Consider the following 15,968-nt stretch of genomic DNA (forward strand, 5'->3'; position numbering starts at 1 on the left):
ATATCCACAGAAACACGTTTAACTAAAACAATACGGATTAACTAGTTTATCGACAAAAACTATGAAAACATTTCAAGCGATATGAAGAACAATGACATACTAAAACACTTGAAATAAAACGTGCTCTTTTATTGATAAGGATTTGATTATGGAAATATCTTTATGTGTACAATCCTAAATTATCAACGGTTTATTTCATTTATGGCTATTAATCAGCAGTAAAATGAGAGCCTGGGTATAAAACAAGTAAGTTTTCTATATTCACACTAGATGCAATTCTAGGTAAGTATGGTGTTTTTTTCTAATACAAATCCCTCAAAACTAGAATTGGAAAACCTATTTTCTTAGTATTTTGGTATATATTTTACTTGGCAGTGCTAATTAAATATATTTTATGTTGATTAGTTGTCACGAACATAATTATGCTGTTTTCCTGTTTTCCACATTTGATTTTGTTGTCCCAAGGGGGAAGATGACAACAATAGTACCTTTTCTTACAAGGTTCAAACCCATCAGCAGACATTACAGAATGCCCCTGTGTTGATGTTTCCGTTTGGTTCTCACTCAACTCTCCATAAGTGATTAAAACTTAATAGTTTATTTTTTCAGGTGTTCAACGACCAGTTCGATAATCCTTACAGATGGAGGCTCAATTGATTGTTCTTTTTGTGATCACATTTGGGGTAAATTTCTTTTGTAAAATATTGTTGTTTTAATTAATTTTTCTAACGAATTGGCTGCATTTAAGGATTGGATTTATGTATAACTTATTATTTCTTTCCTCAAACACATAAAAACATAATTATAATGGCTGCATTTCTAATAGCTAATCACTGCCACTTAGAGTCATAATGTACACAAAATCACATTGTAGAGATATATGGCTATAGATATTTTTATTAATTTCCTTTAGGCAGTGTCCAAAGCAGCGACGGAGACGGGACTATCTGGAGGACGTTTTCCTGTTGATTTACACGATCCTGAGGTTATACAGGCAAAAGAATTTCTTTTAAAACTGCACGCCAGTGACTTCTATAAAAAAGATAACTTAGATATACTCGAAGATAACTTAGATATACTCGAAACCAAAGCAATGAAACAGGTATACATTCTAATACGATTTTTATGATACTTAGAGTTAAAAAACCAGAAATACAAGAAGCAAATTGTTTTATGGTTTTTTGTTATGTTTTCTAATGTTATAGAAATCACATAGAAAGCATTTCTCTGTTATTGTTTTATCATAACTATCAGAATAAATACCCCCACCACAGCAAACCTAGATATAATAACTGAGCAAATTTCCGTTTGCCCGATTAGATTTTCCGTTTTTTTAATAACATTATGTGTAACAAGTACCTAGGTTTACTGCTACAGGGAGTGTAATGAAGAGTTTGCTTTAGTAAAATATAAATAGCTTAGTCCATATTATTTTTATATTATTTATTTTTATATTACTTCCACATTAATTATTATTATTTATTTACCATTATTATTTATTTTTTATTAAGGCATATTATTTTTGCCCATACGTAGAATACAATTTCTATATGCAAAGCTTTTGCTACTTGCCAAAACCTACTAGTTCCTTCATTCAGTAGCTAACCAATATAATATTATTTCTATAGAATAGCTTGCACTCTATACTCTATAAAAAGGTTTGTTTCAAGCAATTCATAATTCTGCTGCTTATGTTTAAGGTTGTTGCCGGAGATATTATTTTTTTGGATTACAATCGCATTTTATATGGTGAGGTAAGCAAATAAATGTAACTGAATTAATCAAGGACTTATATACCTAGGCTGTAGGGATTCAAACACAAATGCATACTAATTGCATGAAACAAACTATACACTTTAACCTGACAAAAGAAGTTCTATTGTACGGGGGGAAGAACTTAACTGTGCCAGCAGTTGTATCTCAGAAACTAACTATCTTAGGCCTATATTTTGTGAAAATAGGAAATGGAGAAAATTATTAGAAAATTATATAAATTATGGAGAGAATTGAAATTTGTTTAAATTACATCTACGTTCTATAACCATCATAAAGTACGAGTGTTTCTATAATAACATAAGTTGGATGCCATATTGGAAAATTTCATCCATTTTTGAACAAGTTTAATTCATATTCATTGATGGCACACGTAAACAATTTAGTCCAAGCTCTCCATTCGATGTTTTATCAACATCTAATAGTTTTTTAAATACCAATGGTAGCTATGTTATGTGTTCACCTTGTATTAAGTGGTTTGTATCTTTCAGTTTTACTACTTTGAGATCATAATAATTGGCTAAATTATGGTTCAATATTCTATGACTCAGTTAGTGTTGTACGAATTTCCAAGTGATATCTAAGTTCCTTAGTTCAAACGATATCAGTGAACCTATAGTTTTTTTACGGTAAATTTCAGAAAAAGTAATTTTGTTACAAAGAAAAACAGTATTAATTCAAAACAGATCCACAAACAATAATTTAGGGTAACCTAGAGTTAATGTAGGCCTACTCAATTGTCAACCACTAAATAATAAAAACCTTTAACGGGGCTAAATAAAAAGCCCCGTTAAAAAAACATGTATTTTGTTTAATATTTTTGTATTTTATTTCCTATTAACATTGTAGGGTCTATTAGCGGAACAATGTGTCTAAAACAATTTACAAACATCTATACTTGAATTATTCTTTTTCAGATTATTACTAAATGCCGTGCAGACGTATTTATCGATCTTCACAACAAGATGCACCTAGTTTATATGCGATTTCCTCGGTGCCAATCACACTAGTTATAATTTCAAAAATTTCTGTATCTTCTATTACCAAAAAATGGTCATTATAAACTAATACTATTATAAACTATAAGAATAAAAAAATGGGTCATATAGGTAACTAAGATAATTTTTCCTTTACGTGTTTTATACTATGATTGGTTTGGCATTGGTTACTCTCTTTTATCAATTTTACAAACACGATTATCAACATATAAAATTGTACATGGGTTTCTATAAAATATCCAAAAAATGACTTGAAAGTCAAAAAAATTATAATATGCAAAACAATTGGTAAAATTAAAGTTTGGTGTTATTCTATTGTATTACAGTATTAGCCTACATCAAAGTTTATACTGAATGTATCACTGCTGTGGTAAGCTATTTAATCACTCCCCGTCACATTTTGATCAGTAAATTACCTTCATTGATCAGCAAAGATGTGACCAAAGTTTCAAAGACCTGAATAGACATTAAAGACACATTAGGCTTTGCTGCACACTACGTATTGAGATTGAATTTTACTCAATAACTTACTTAAACCATTATTACAATTAATTTATAATTAGAACTTAAATTTCAAATAGTTTCCAATCTTAATATTTGTGAAAGATTATATTTATTTCGGTTAATCGATATAAATATAAATAAAGAAACTTTACCACAATTTCTAGGTGTATATTATTCGATATAAAACTTTAAATAGCAAACTTTTTATATAGATACTATTTTAAAATGAAAATGGCTTTTTACTGTTTTTATTGTGTATGAGCTGTTTATATTGTATCACTCGACAATAATGTTCCCTGTATTAACGTATATTAGTTCAAGTCCATTCACAGCAAAAACAACCATATCTTTACAATTTTACTTAAGGTCAGAGAGGTGTCACTCAAAAATACAAAGTAGTCTATCAAAGCACAATTTCTCTCGTGAAATATGTTAGTAAACGACGTGTCTCGTTAACAAAATGATATTTAAGTCAACAGTAAAATCTTGGGGGATAATTGTTGCCAGATATTGAAATATTACGCCAATATAAAAAAAGAAACTGTATCTGGAGGTGCAGTGTTGTTTCTATATTTAACGGATATAATCGGTCAGTGGGCTTAAAATTATGCTTAATGATGGATGAAGTGGTTGTGTAGATACAGTCCAGTTTTGTAAGATCTCTAAATTAAATATTTAATAAAATAATCCTTTATTCGTTCACAAGATAAAACAATGCAATAGCCCCACAAACTATTTAAAATCTAAATAAAATCAAACCTTAAACATAACTTCGTGCAACACATACAGTCTGTTGTTTTCAAGAGTTTACTATCGTTTCTCTTTCAGATGGTATATTTATTTGTATCGTACCGAGGATGAAAAAAAAAACATTTTTGATATTATAACGCGGATTAGCATCTTCATAAAATATATATGAGTAAAGGATCAAATTATAGAATGGATTGAGATGTTTTATGCAGGTTGTATACTGGCTAAGAACAAAAATTTTATCAGCCGGAACCATAAATTAAAAACCTGATGATGAAGACCGCTTGTTCTAGTTTTGAACCATCAAAGATTTGTCGACCTGTGAATTGACTTGCCAGCACGATAACAGCTGTTGGATTGTTGGCGAGGTTTCTTTACAACAAAAATGTTTCTGAATCGAATTTACTTACTTACAGAAAAGTCCCTAGTGTTGCAAACAAAGAATAATACATAACATTACCCTTATTATAATTTTGTATAAACCTAAGCTGAATTATTTTAAGAACCGTTTTATAGTAATGACGTATCGTCTATAGACTTAAAGCAACATCTAGGAAACAAGACAAGTGGACGTGGTGTAGAAACAAATCGCTACAATGAATCTCAGTTTGTCTTCGACAAGTAAGATTGTGCCGTGTATCTTGTGGACAGTTCGGCAAAGCAGGGTTACATGGACAAGATTGCGACCCTTGTACAACAAAACAACGAGTTATGGTTTGACTGTTGCAATACTGAGTGTTACAGTAGTCTCAGTGAGTAGGGAAATTCCCTAGTGATAGAGTAGCTGTGTTTTTCAATGGAACGTTTAGTTTGATTTTGATATGTATTACGTTACCTCGTCACTACAGGATCTTATCTCTGTCAGGTGTGGTAAAAGTATGTGGGTCTTTGAAAGATGGAGTAAAACTATTGTTTATGAATTTTCTAAAATTAAAGAATATGGGTATTTGTTGTCCTTATAATACCATTAACCCTTAAAAACCTAATATTTTGTTTGTTTGTAATTACAATATTTTAAATAACAAAACTTTAAATGGCTCCTGAAATTATGATTTTGTCACGACTGTATTAGTTCCTATATGCACATGAAAAACAAGTAGGTGTTAAGATATAAAATATGTCACTTATTTAAAACGTAACATGTATTTGCGATACCTTGTCTTGGGGTTACAAGCATTTTAATCCATATTTCGTGATTAATTTAAACTTACATTACAATATTGTTATTTGAGGATGTAAAAAAACCTTAGCGCCAGATATAAATCATTATCTTAGTAACCTAAATAACTTCTTGATAAGCATTGTTCGTGTTATTAAATTTTCGGAAAGTAAATAAAGATACGTCTTATAACACTTAAAACTTCTTTTAAAACTCATCACTTTAACAACTTTCACTTAAAACTGTCTTTTTCTTAGTAACCTCCAAGGACATTACAGTAAACTTATATCATTAATCAAGTGAGGTTATGTTCAGCACCTCAAAGCCCGTTGACATCACATGGACATTAAACTCACATCTGTCTTTGTCAAAGGCCTGTTGTGTTAAGAAATACATTTGGTGTACATTGAGTAACTGCACCAAATATGGTGGTTAAGAAACCAGCATAATTCATTCCTATAATATTAGTAAAAAATACAATTGCTGTAAAAAATTATAATGGCCTAGTAGTAAGAAAGATATTTTAAAGAGTAAATCTTGAATATGTTTACTATTGGATGTTTAAAAAGGATAATTTTTTATATTCTTTGTGAAGCTGCAATAATATGTTTTTTTTTTACTTCTGCTAATAAACGTTTAATTTAAGTTGTGGAATCCCATGGACACATAAAAGCCGGTATAAGCTTACTGGTAGTTTACTTTTTCGCATTTTATAATTTTACTAGCATTATGTGCTCTTTTTAAAGAGTTAAAAAGTCCACGCCAGGAAGGCCTCATACAGGGTGTCCATAAAAAACGTTTCAGGACTTTGGGAAATCAATCCTCATACTAAAAGAAAGAAAAAAGTGTATGTGAAGGTATGTCCGAAAAAGCATATTTACCCAGTTTTCCACCATTTCGTTTTCTATACAAAAGTATTTTTCTCTGTGAAGTTTTTCTTTCGATGATTATGAAATTTGGTAACCATGTTAACACAAGACCTATTGCAGAAAAAATAATGAAGTTGTTCCGATTGTAAATTTCAAAATGGTGGCCATTTGAATTTGTATAACTTAAATAACTCAAAAATGGCCAATTCTATGAAATAATGTCAAAACACTGTTTTTTTAGAATTTTTAATTTCCTATCAAACGATACCAAGATCAAACAGATTGGACTACGACTAACTTAAATATAACGTTTTTTAGCTGTAAGGCCAGGCAAAATTAAGGGTTCCCCGACTAACTTTGCCTTATTTTTACACAAAAAACTTTATATTTCAGTTATCTTTTGTCCGATCTTTTAAATCTTGGTATCATTTGTATTCAAAAAAGTATTCTTGAAATTTTTTCATAGAATCAGCCGTTTTTGAGTTATTTAAGTTATAAAAATTCAAACGGCCGCCATTTTGAAATTTACAATCGGAACAACTTTATTATTTTTTCTATAATAGGTCTTGTGTATGGTAATATGGTTACCAAATTTCATAATCATCGAACGAAAAACTTCACAGATAAAAATATGTTTGTATAAAAAACAAAATGGCAGATAACTGGGTAAATATGCATTTTCGGACATACCTTCACATAAACTTTTTTCTTCCTTTTAGTATGAGGATTGATTTCCCAAAGTCCTGAAACGTTTTTTCTGGACACCCTGTATAAATAATACCTTTCTGTACTTTATAGCTTAAACTGAGATCTTCATATCACCAATTACGTTTTATATGTGTTAAAATGTAAAATTCTAGTAGAACTAATTAATAATAAAGAAATTATAGATATTTACTCAGAAAAGTGGACATGGTTTTCTCATTCATTTACTCACTCAACTCAATATTTATTTACATTTTTGAAAGTAAACACTAACATTTTAATAATTAGAAAACATATGACTTAAATAAAGAAATTATGGTAAAGTCTAACCATACTCCGCCCCTTGAGATACCCTGTATCTCAAGATCAGTCCGTTGGAATGACAATCAGTTTTGAGATGGATCGTTTGATTATTCCACTTGTCGTTTTTAAGGTGACCACACGTACTATTCCATCAGTTCCTGGATGTACTTCTTCTAATCTGGCAGTGTGCCACTTACATAGAGGAATATTTTCTTCCTTGATGATGACTAGATCTCCGACCTTTAAATTCTTTGTTACCTCCGTCCATTTGCTTCTTTGTTGTAAGTTATTTAAATATTCTAGAGACCACCTCTTCCAGAAATGTTGATTCATTTGTGTTACAAGTGTCCATCTTTTTACGTGATTAATTTTATCACCAGTCAAATCTCGGTTAGGAACTGAAGTTAAAGGAGCAAAAATAAGAAAATGTCCAGGTGTAATAACATTTAAGTCTCTTGGGTCATTAGACATAGGGGATAATGGTCTTGAATTAAGGCAAGCTTCGATTTCAACCAGTAAAGTGGAAAGTTCTTCGAAGTTTAACACTTGATCGCCCATTACTCGAGTTAGGTGAATCTTCATAGATTTAATTGCTGACTCCCACAATCCACCAAAGTGTGGTGATGATGGAGGAATGAAGTGCCAGTTGATACTTCGTTCTTGAGAAAATCTCGAAATTGAATCGGACTTGACAATTTCACGGTGTAGTTGGTTATAGGCACCTTTAAAATTGGTTGCGTTGTCAGAATACATGTCGTTAGGAAATCCTCTTCGACCAACAAATCTTTTGAAAGCGCTCAAAAAGGCATCTGAAGTTAAATCGGAAACTAATTCAATGTGGACAGCTTTGGTAATCAAACAAACAAATAGTGCAACATAACTCTTTAAGAATACTTTTACTCTTCCTCCCATCCTTTTTGTAGTAATAGGACCGGCAAAGTCTATTCCTGTTTTACTAAAGGCTCTTCCAACATTGACTCTGGAGATTGGTAAATTACCCATTATATTGGAAGCTGTTGACGATTTGTACCTGATACATGTTGTACAACTCCGAATAACTGACTTTATTTCATTCTTGATGTTAATAATCCAATATTTTTGTCGTATTACATTCTGAACCAATTGAGTGCCAGCATGTAGATGTCTGATATGTTCATTTCTAATCAGAAGTTTTGAAAAATGATGCTTTCCTGGCAATAACAATTGATGCTTCATGTCAAAAGGTATATTTGCATTTGCCAATCTGCCTCCAACTCGCAAGAGACCCTCCTCGTCCAAAAATGGGAATAGATTTTTCAGTTTACTCTTGTTTTTGACATGTCCATGTTTTTTCAGTTGCTTTATTTCATCCTGAAAACATTCTTCCTGGATAAGTTTGACAATTGTTTTTGTAGACTTCTCAATTTCACTGCTGTTTAAAGACTCCTTTTCTCTTTCTTCTTCAGGTTTTCTTGTGTTATTTGTAAATCTCAAGATATAAGCAACAATACATATGATCTTAAAATAGCTTGAGAAGTTCATCAATTTCTTAAGCAAAGTTGACTTTTCTTGGGAAAACAAAATTTGAGTGGATGGTTTTCGTAACTCTGGGATTTCCTCTAAGTTAACATTCATGTTATTTCCAACTTGATTTCTCTTGCCTTAGCCATTCCGGCCCATGCCACCAAAGACTAGAATGCTTCAGATGAGAACCAGAAATGCCTCTAGTAGCCAAATCAGCTGGGTTTTCAAACGAACTAACATGATTCCAATTTGAAGGCGGAATAGTGTCTTGTATTTCTGACACCCTGTTAGCAACAAACGTCTTCCATTTATTTGGCAACTGAGACAACCAACACAAAACAATTGTGGAATCAGTCCAAGCACAACACTTATTTACATCAATATTCAGAGAAAATGCTACCTTACTTAATAATTGAGAAAGAAGCAAGGCACTACAAAGTTCTAATCGTGGTAAGGAAATTTGTTTGGTTGGGGCAACTTTTGTTTTGGAACAAAGCAAATTAACTTTTACCTCATGATTGGTTGAAATAGATCGCACATACACGCAGCTAGCATAAGCTTTCTCGGATGCATCACAAAATCCAATAATTTCAATACTTTCACGTAAGTAATTGTGAGTTGTGACTTGTCTTGGAATGCACAATTTATTGATAGTTAACAGCTCACCTTTGATTTGATCCCATTGTTTTGCTATGTCTTCACTCACCGGCTCATCCCAAGTTAGTCCAGTTAACCACAGTTGTTGTAGCATGATTTTTGAAACTATTACTAAAGGACTTATTAGTCCCAGTGGATCAAATACACTTGAAATAGCTCTCAGAATTTCTCGTTTGTTTAAACTAGATTTATTTTGAGTTGTGACATTGATGTTTATTTGAAACATGTCTGATTTGGGTTCCCACGCAACTCCTAAAGTTTTAATAGGTTTACTCTCTTCTAAATCTAAGTTCATAGCACCAACCTCTTTGTCCTCTTTTGGTATCCTGTCTAGTACAGCAGAACTATTGGAACACCACTACGTAGTTTGAAACCTCCTGAACGTAAAAGTTGATCAAGTTCTTCCTGTAACTGTAGAGCAGTCTTCTCATCATGACACCCGGTTATTAAGTCGTCCACATAGAAATCCGTTCCTGCAGCAGCGCAAGCTGTAGGGAATCGTGTCTTCTCGTCTTCTGATAACTGTTTCAAACACCTAGTAGCTAAGAAGGGAGCACTAGAGGTGCCATATGTTACTGTTTTCAGTTTATATATTTTGACAGGCTCATAACTGTTTGTCCTCCACAATATTTGTTGAAACTTACAATCATTTTCATCAACTAACACCTGGCGATACATTTTCTCACAGTCAGCAACCATAACTATTTCATGTAGTCAGAAACGTGTTAGGATGGAAAACAAGTCCTGCTGGACGTTTGGACCTACCATAAGTGTATCATTCAAAGATACCCTTGTGCTTGTAGGACAGGATGCATTAAAAACCACTCTCAGTTTGGTTGAAGAGCTTGACTCCTTTATTACTTCGTGATGAGGTAAGAAACAAATTGTTACGTTACCTGTGGTGGTTACTGATTCACTGAAATTTAGCTTCCCTGTTAGTTCCATGTGTCCTAGTTTCAGATACTCCTGTAAGAAACTATTATACTGCTGTTTTCTCTCGGAATTTAATGACAATCTTTGTTCAACTTTTTTGAAACTACCCAAAGCTATGTGTTGTGATTTTCCTAACTCATTTAGACGTTCATTGAATGGTAGTTTTACAACAAAGCGTCCAGATTCATCTCGTTTGACATTTGCCTTGAAATGTTGCTCACAATATTGTTCCTCTTTAGTGAGAACAGGATCAGTAACAACTTGCTCGATTTCCCATAAAGAAATTATAGATATTTACTCAGAAAAGTGGACATGGTTTTCTCATTCATTTACTCACTCAACTCAATATTTATTTACATTTTTGAAAGTAAACACTAACATTTTAATAATTAGAAAACATATGACTTAAATAAAGAAATTATGGTAAAGTCTAACCAAATAATATCAATAATATTAGTGTTATTTGACATTAATGTTATTTAATACAAGTTAATTAATACAATCTGGAAGTAACTCTCTTGAACCTTTAGGCTATGATATATTCATTTGCACCTTGTACCATTCTTGTTACTTGATATGTTAATCCTTTGAATTCATTGTAACAATAAAAAAATGACGTAAAAATGTATTCTTTAATGAGATTTATACATTTGTGATACATACGTTGAATACCACGAATACAGGTCACAATTCAAATATAGGGATTTTTTATAGGAAAGAAATGCAAAATATACATGTGGATGTTTGGTATATTTTGATACATAACATTAAGAAGCCATTAGATATCATGTGTATGACTTTTCAAAGAGTGATTGGTAGAATGTTCGCTAAGTAGCGAATCGATTGGCAATAAATTGTACTGTTATCGGAAACCACTTAACTCTTCTTAGATGTTCATAATAATTGAATGAACTCGTCATACATTACTTTGTAAACGGCGTGTGACTTAATTTATCGCCACATTAAATACAATTTAATTATGGCCTTATCAGTACCAAATGAAAAATTAACTATAGATTTTGCCAATTTTAGCTCGCACTAATTGTTTAATATCCATAAAATACATCCAAGACATAACATTTTATTAAAATGCTATGCAAAGGTAGAATAAAGATGTTTCTTTCTCGGGACTAAGATGTATAAACTAAGCACAGTACTGATGGTAAGACCTAGACCCGGGACCGATTTGCTTTTTTGCTTTGAGGTCCCTAGAGACCAAAAACACTATCCTCCGTTCAAATTCATAAATATATTTATGGTGAAAAGTCGATTTACCTAACCTACGATTTTAAACTTGTCCATCCCAAGCGTGATCCAAACAACTTCTTTACTTCACTCGGTGAAGTCATGAAACCCATTCAAATAATATTGAGTGCTCAACTTAATTAAATATACCTCTTTGGAACCAAATACGTTCAACACTTTAAATCAGCTGAGCACTTGAATGTTATTGTTATGCTTTAAAGTATTTTCTTAACCTAGCTTTTGTTTGTAAATATACTGTATATGTATCCGTTATCACGATAACTCGAGCAAACATTTTCCGATTTTGATGAAATTTTGTATAAACGTGTAAACCTACATGTATTTGAACGAGTTCGCGAACCAGCATGATCGGACTATGAGAACGGGAGTTTACGGGGAGTTTTATGGGGTAAAAATAGGTTTCTTCGATTTTTGACTCAAAAAACATAAAATATAGCAATTTCTATACAAACCATTTTGTAGAGCTTAAAAAACAAATAATTTAGTATACTAAAGCGTTAATATGCGCCTAATGGTTACGGAGAAAATTCCAAAAAATTGTAAATTTAAAATTCCCATATCATTCTTATAGAGAATAAGTCAAATGTAGTAGTTTGCTTGTTTGGTACATATTTTGATCAAATTTAGAAAATGTATTCATATCTTACTTAACTATTGACATAAGAAAAAATACTTTTACCCTCCCTGTTGTAGCAAACCTAAGTACTTGCTAAACTAATTATATTTAAATAGGGAATAAATGTGATTTTTAAGGAGACATTTTAGTGTAATCCAATCAGGCAAATGTATTTTTGCTTAGTCTGCAGGTTTGATGTAACGGGGGTATTTTTATTTTAAGACTGTGAGGAAAAGTACCCAATATTGTTGTTTAGAGAAAGTGTTCTTACCAAGATCATTCTAAGATGTGTTAACTTGTTTTGCTGGTTGAAATACTCATCTTTTCAAGAATTAAATACTGTCCCATTAGGATACTCAACACTTCTTTTTATATCTTTTGGTTGAACACTCACTCCCGCCATTGCTTGTGACGTCAGAGAGGGCGAATCTGGAATGTCAGTTATAGGGCCTATAGTAACTGTAAATATCAGTGTGTCAACGATATCATATTTTCAAACTCTTTAGTAAAAATACATTGCGGTGTTCAAAGTCCTGAAGAAAAATCATTTTATTTCAAGTTGGTTATATTGATTTTTACGAAAAATTATGGACACTATGGGACTACCAGTGTCTTAATTAATATTAATCTTATCTTTAAGAAGAAGTTGTAAATTTAACTAAAAGTTAAATGCCCCTCGTTTACAATTCAATTTGTATTTATATTCCATCAATAGTTTTTCATATTATTAATCTATTAACAATATATTAGAAGAAAACTAAACGTTATTTTACAAGCGGGTGAAATACGCCACTTATAATTCAAGATTTAACAGCAACCCCTGCATTGACCCGCTGGTTACAACCTTGGTATAAAATTGGATATTGAAACGCTTTGGTATTGCCTATAAACGCTTTGGTATTCCTTCTTTAATTATTTTCAAACTCTTAAATGCTTTTATATGTCCACTTAAAACATTGAATTTTTTATTTAAAAATATTAATTGTCCTTACATCGCATGTTTAAAAAATGTCTGACAAAGGAACTTGGTTAAGATTATAATGTCCGAAATTCTCTTGAATTCTTGTGAAACACTTTAGAGGTTTTATAAATATCTATGCAAGTCACGACATGTTCAGAGGCCTACGTCTGTCTGTGCCTGACGATGATAAGCGGACAAAAGACGTTGTATTTGTTTTGACGTTAACATAATGCATTGTGTGTCACTCAGCTTTTGCTCGTTGTAACTCTTTAAATTAATTCAAACATAGTTTTATGAATGACAAGTATTTTTTATTAGAACGGTAAACCACTATTGTAAATGAGTAAAATATAGTAAAACGTACTTAAATAGATAAGTTTAGTCCATAAAAGAATTATTGACTAGCTCTATCAAAATGTTGAGCAAACTGAATTGATTGGTTCAAATTGAAGATAGCCTACTAATGCTAATAAATGTTTACAATTTTCGTTCAAACTAACTCGTTGGAATGGATTTCACATAATACACCTCCGTTATTATAATTCCTTGAATTAGGAAATGATTAACTGGATGAAAGAAAAGTTATTAGAATCTCAGGTTTTCAAGAAAGCATGGAGGGCGAGATGGTTTTTACTGACATAGAATCTACATGAAGATGATACAAAGAGGAACACATCTTTATTAATTGAAATAAAAATTCGCACATTGGGTTACTAGTTTATACCAAATTATGACACTTATGTGTTTATATTATATTCTATTGCTTTAGAATTGAAGTACATATAATTTCGTACTTCAATTTGCAAAGAGAAATTTCTTTTAAGTTGGTAAAAGATAACTTTTTGGCAATAACCCTGAGATTCATTTCCTTTTTATTATGGCCCTTTCCCACTACGTTTTGGTCTTTATCAGGTCTATAATATTATGTTAAGAATTTAATAAGGTGCCCTTTAAATTTCTTTTAAATTTTACTTTTGTACAGTTATAGTAAGGTTAAATAATTAGTTCATTAGACTGGTAAACACTGTACCATAACTTTTGTTTATTATTTTGTTCATTTGTAAGAAGGGCCATATTTATTTCCTTGGTTTCTCAGTGTTTTCTATAGTTATTATATTATTTTTTAATAAATATTTTGGCCATAATAAAAATGCAACAACAATAATGAATGAAATTGAACAATAAAATGTAGTACAAATGTAGCTTAACTGTGAATTTGGTTTACGTTCTGCCACGAATGCTGCGAATTTTTTTACATTCACCCAGGATTATAATTGACAGGGATCAGAAAGGAACAAAGATGGTGGGTGTCTACGAGACAGAGAATTTCAGGTAGGGTCAGAGAGTGTTAGGAACGTTTAGAGAGGTACAGAGAGGATTTGAGGGATTCAGAGAAAAGAATGGATGTTTAGGAAGGCACAGAGAGGTGTTATACAGTAATGATGTATTAATAATATGTTGTTCCTTAGAAAGAATGTATTTCTAAAGATTGTTTAAACCATTACTTTATCTCCAGCCAAACCGGTTCCTTCAAATCAAATCACATTTTAAGCGAAGTATAATGTAAACCTTTCAGTAGTTTCACTTGTGATATCGATATTGTGCACAAGAGCAAAGCTCTTCTAGAGTGTTTTGCCCTCTAAATGTAATATAATATTTACTATCAAGGGGAAAAATAACCATTTACCAACTGGAACTCATAATTTTCCTTGATAAGCTATCTGTCTAAATTTTTTCTGTTAATGTAGAAGGCATAGATAGTATAGTTTTAAGAATGGAAGTCCGCTACATTTTAAGTGAATTATTCGCTATTATTGTTGTGTACCTTCCAGATTCTCTTACGAACCTGGAAGAAAGCATTAAAAATTAAAGGCTATCTAATGACAAATTTATGAAACAATGAATTATTATTTATTACAAATTTATTTTTCTAGAATTTTTATTTCAATTTTATTTATCAATCTGATACCCTTTGAAATTGTGAGAAAAATGATTGTTAAATTAATTTGAATAATTATAAAATTTTGAGAAGAGAAAAATATTTTTTTATTCAACAACATAATTCTTGTGAAGTTAATTAATCACATCATGCTTCACTTTAATGGGAATTGACAAAAATTGTGCACTATATAACACTTTTTATCTTATACATATAAAATCTAATGATATCCGATTGAATAAACGTTTTATTGGTATTTGAGTCATATTTATATGGGTCTACCAGCCTATCAGACCCATTAGAGCGTGATTTAAGACGCCTGCCTTCCCGAGATAAGAGCCCAGCCTACGCTAACATTGGCAGTCATTTTTAACAAATGGTTTCTTCAAGCTATGCAAACTTGTTCAGTAATGTGTTCAGTCAAATTAAATCGTTGCAATACTACTAAGCGTGTTAAGATATCCTAGAAATTCCAATCTATTTGATTTATGGGTCAATAAGTATTGTAATTATCCGTAATACATTAAAAATTAAGTATACTACTCGACATATAATAGCTTGTAGTGTCAGTATAATAGCTCTAAAATACTATAAAATTGCTCAGTTAAAACGAATTACAGTCAGAAAATGTTGTAATTATATTGTTGCTTTTTAACAAACCTTAACATATCTATACAGGGTGACAAAAAAGTCTGGAATCGGCATGATATCTTTTTAACTAAATTCGTTAGAAAATTCAAACCTTTCACATCAACTTATATGTATAAAAACTACTTTTTCCAACAAAATATCATTTTTTACCTCTACCAGGGGACGACCCACGAGGAGTAGGTACATAATCTTAAGCATAATCTTAAGGTAATAGAATAGGCAAGCATGATTTTTTAAAACCTTTTTTCTTAGCTCGTGTGCATCGCAAGAAAAATCAATACATATGTTGGAAATATATTTTTCTGTAGATCTGCAGAATCGCTTTATAAATTAAAATAATTTCAAAAATAAGTAAAAAATGGATTTTTTAAATATTTGTTA

The 15,968-nt window shown here is 31.4% G+C and overlaps 1 long non-coding RNA gene across 2 annotated transcripts; it reads left to right on the plus strand.

Moving 5' to 3' along the window:
• The first annotated feature begins 223 nt into the window (after positions 1-223).
• On the plus strand, positions 224-2,879 carry LOC128988141 (uncharacterized). Of its 2 annotated transcripts, none has more exons than XR_008490335.1 (5): positions 224-246; positions 610-683; positions 914-1,102; positions 1,701-1,754; positions 2,691-2,879. It is a non-coding gene; the product is annotated as an uncharacterized LOC128988141 (long non-coding RNA). The 2 variants fall into 2 exon arrangements; XR_008490334.1 differs by having other exon boundaries at positions 227-282.
• The last annotated feature ends 13,089 nt before the right edge of the window (positions 2,880-15,968 follow it).

The sequence above is a fragment of the Macrosteles quadrilineatus genome, unplaced genomic scaffold (assembly GCF_028750875.1).
Source record: "Macrosteles quadrilineatus isolate MER2022 unplaced genomic scaffold, UCM_ALF_1.0 Scaffold_2__2_contigs__length_208266976, whole genome shotgun sequence".
In the NCBI taxonomy this organism is placed as follows: Eukaryota; Metazoa; Arthropoda; class Insecta; order Hemiptera; family Cicadellidae; genus Macrosteles; species Macrosteles quadrilineatus.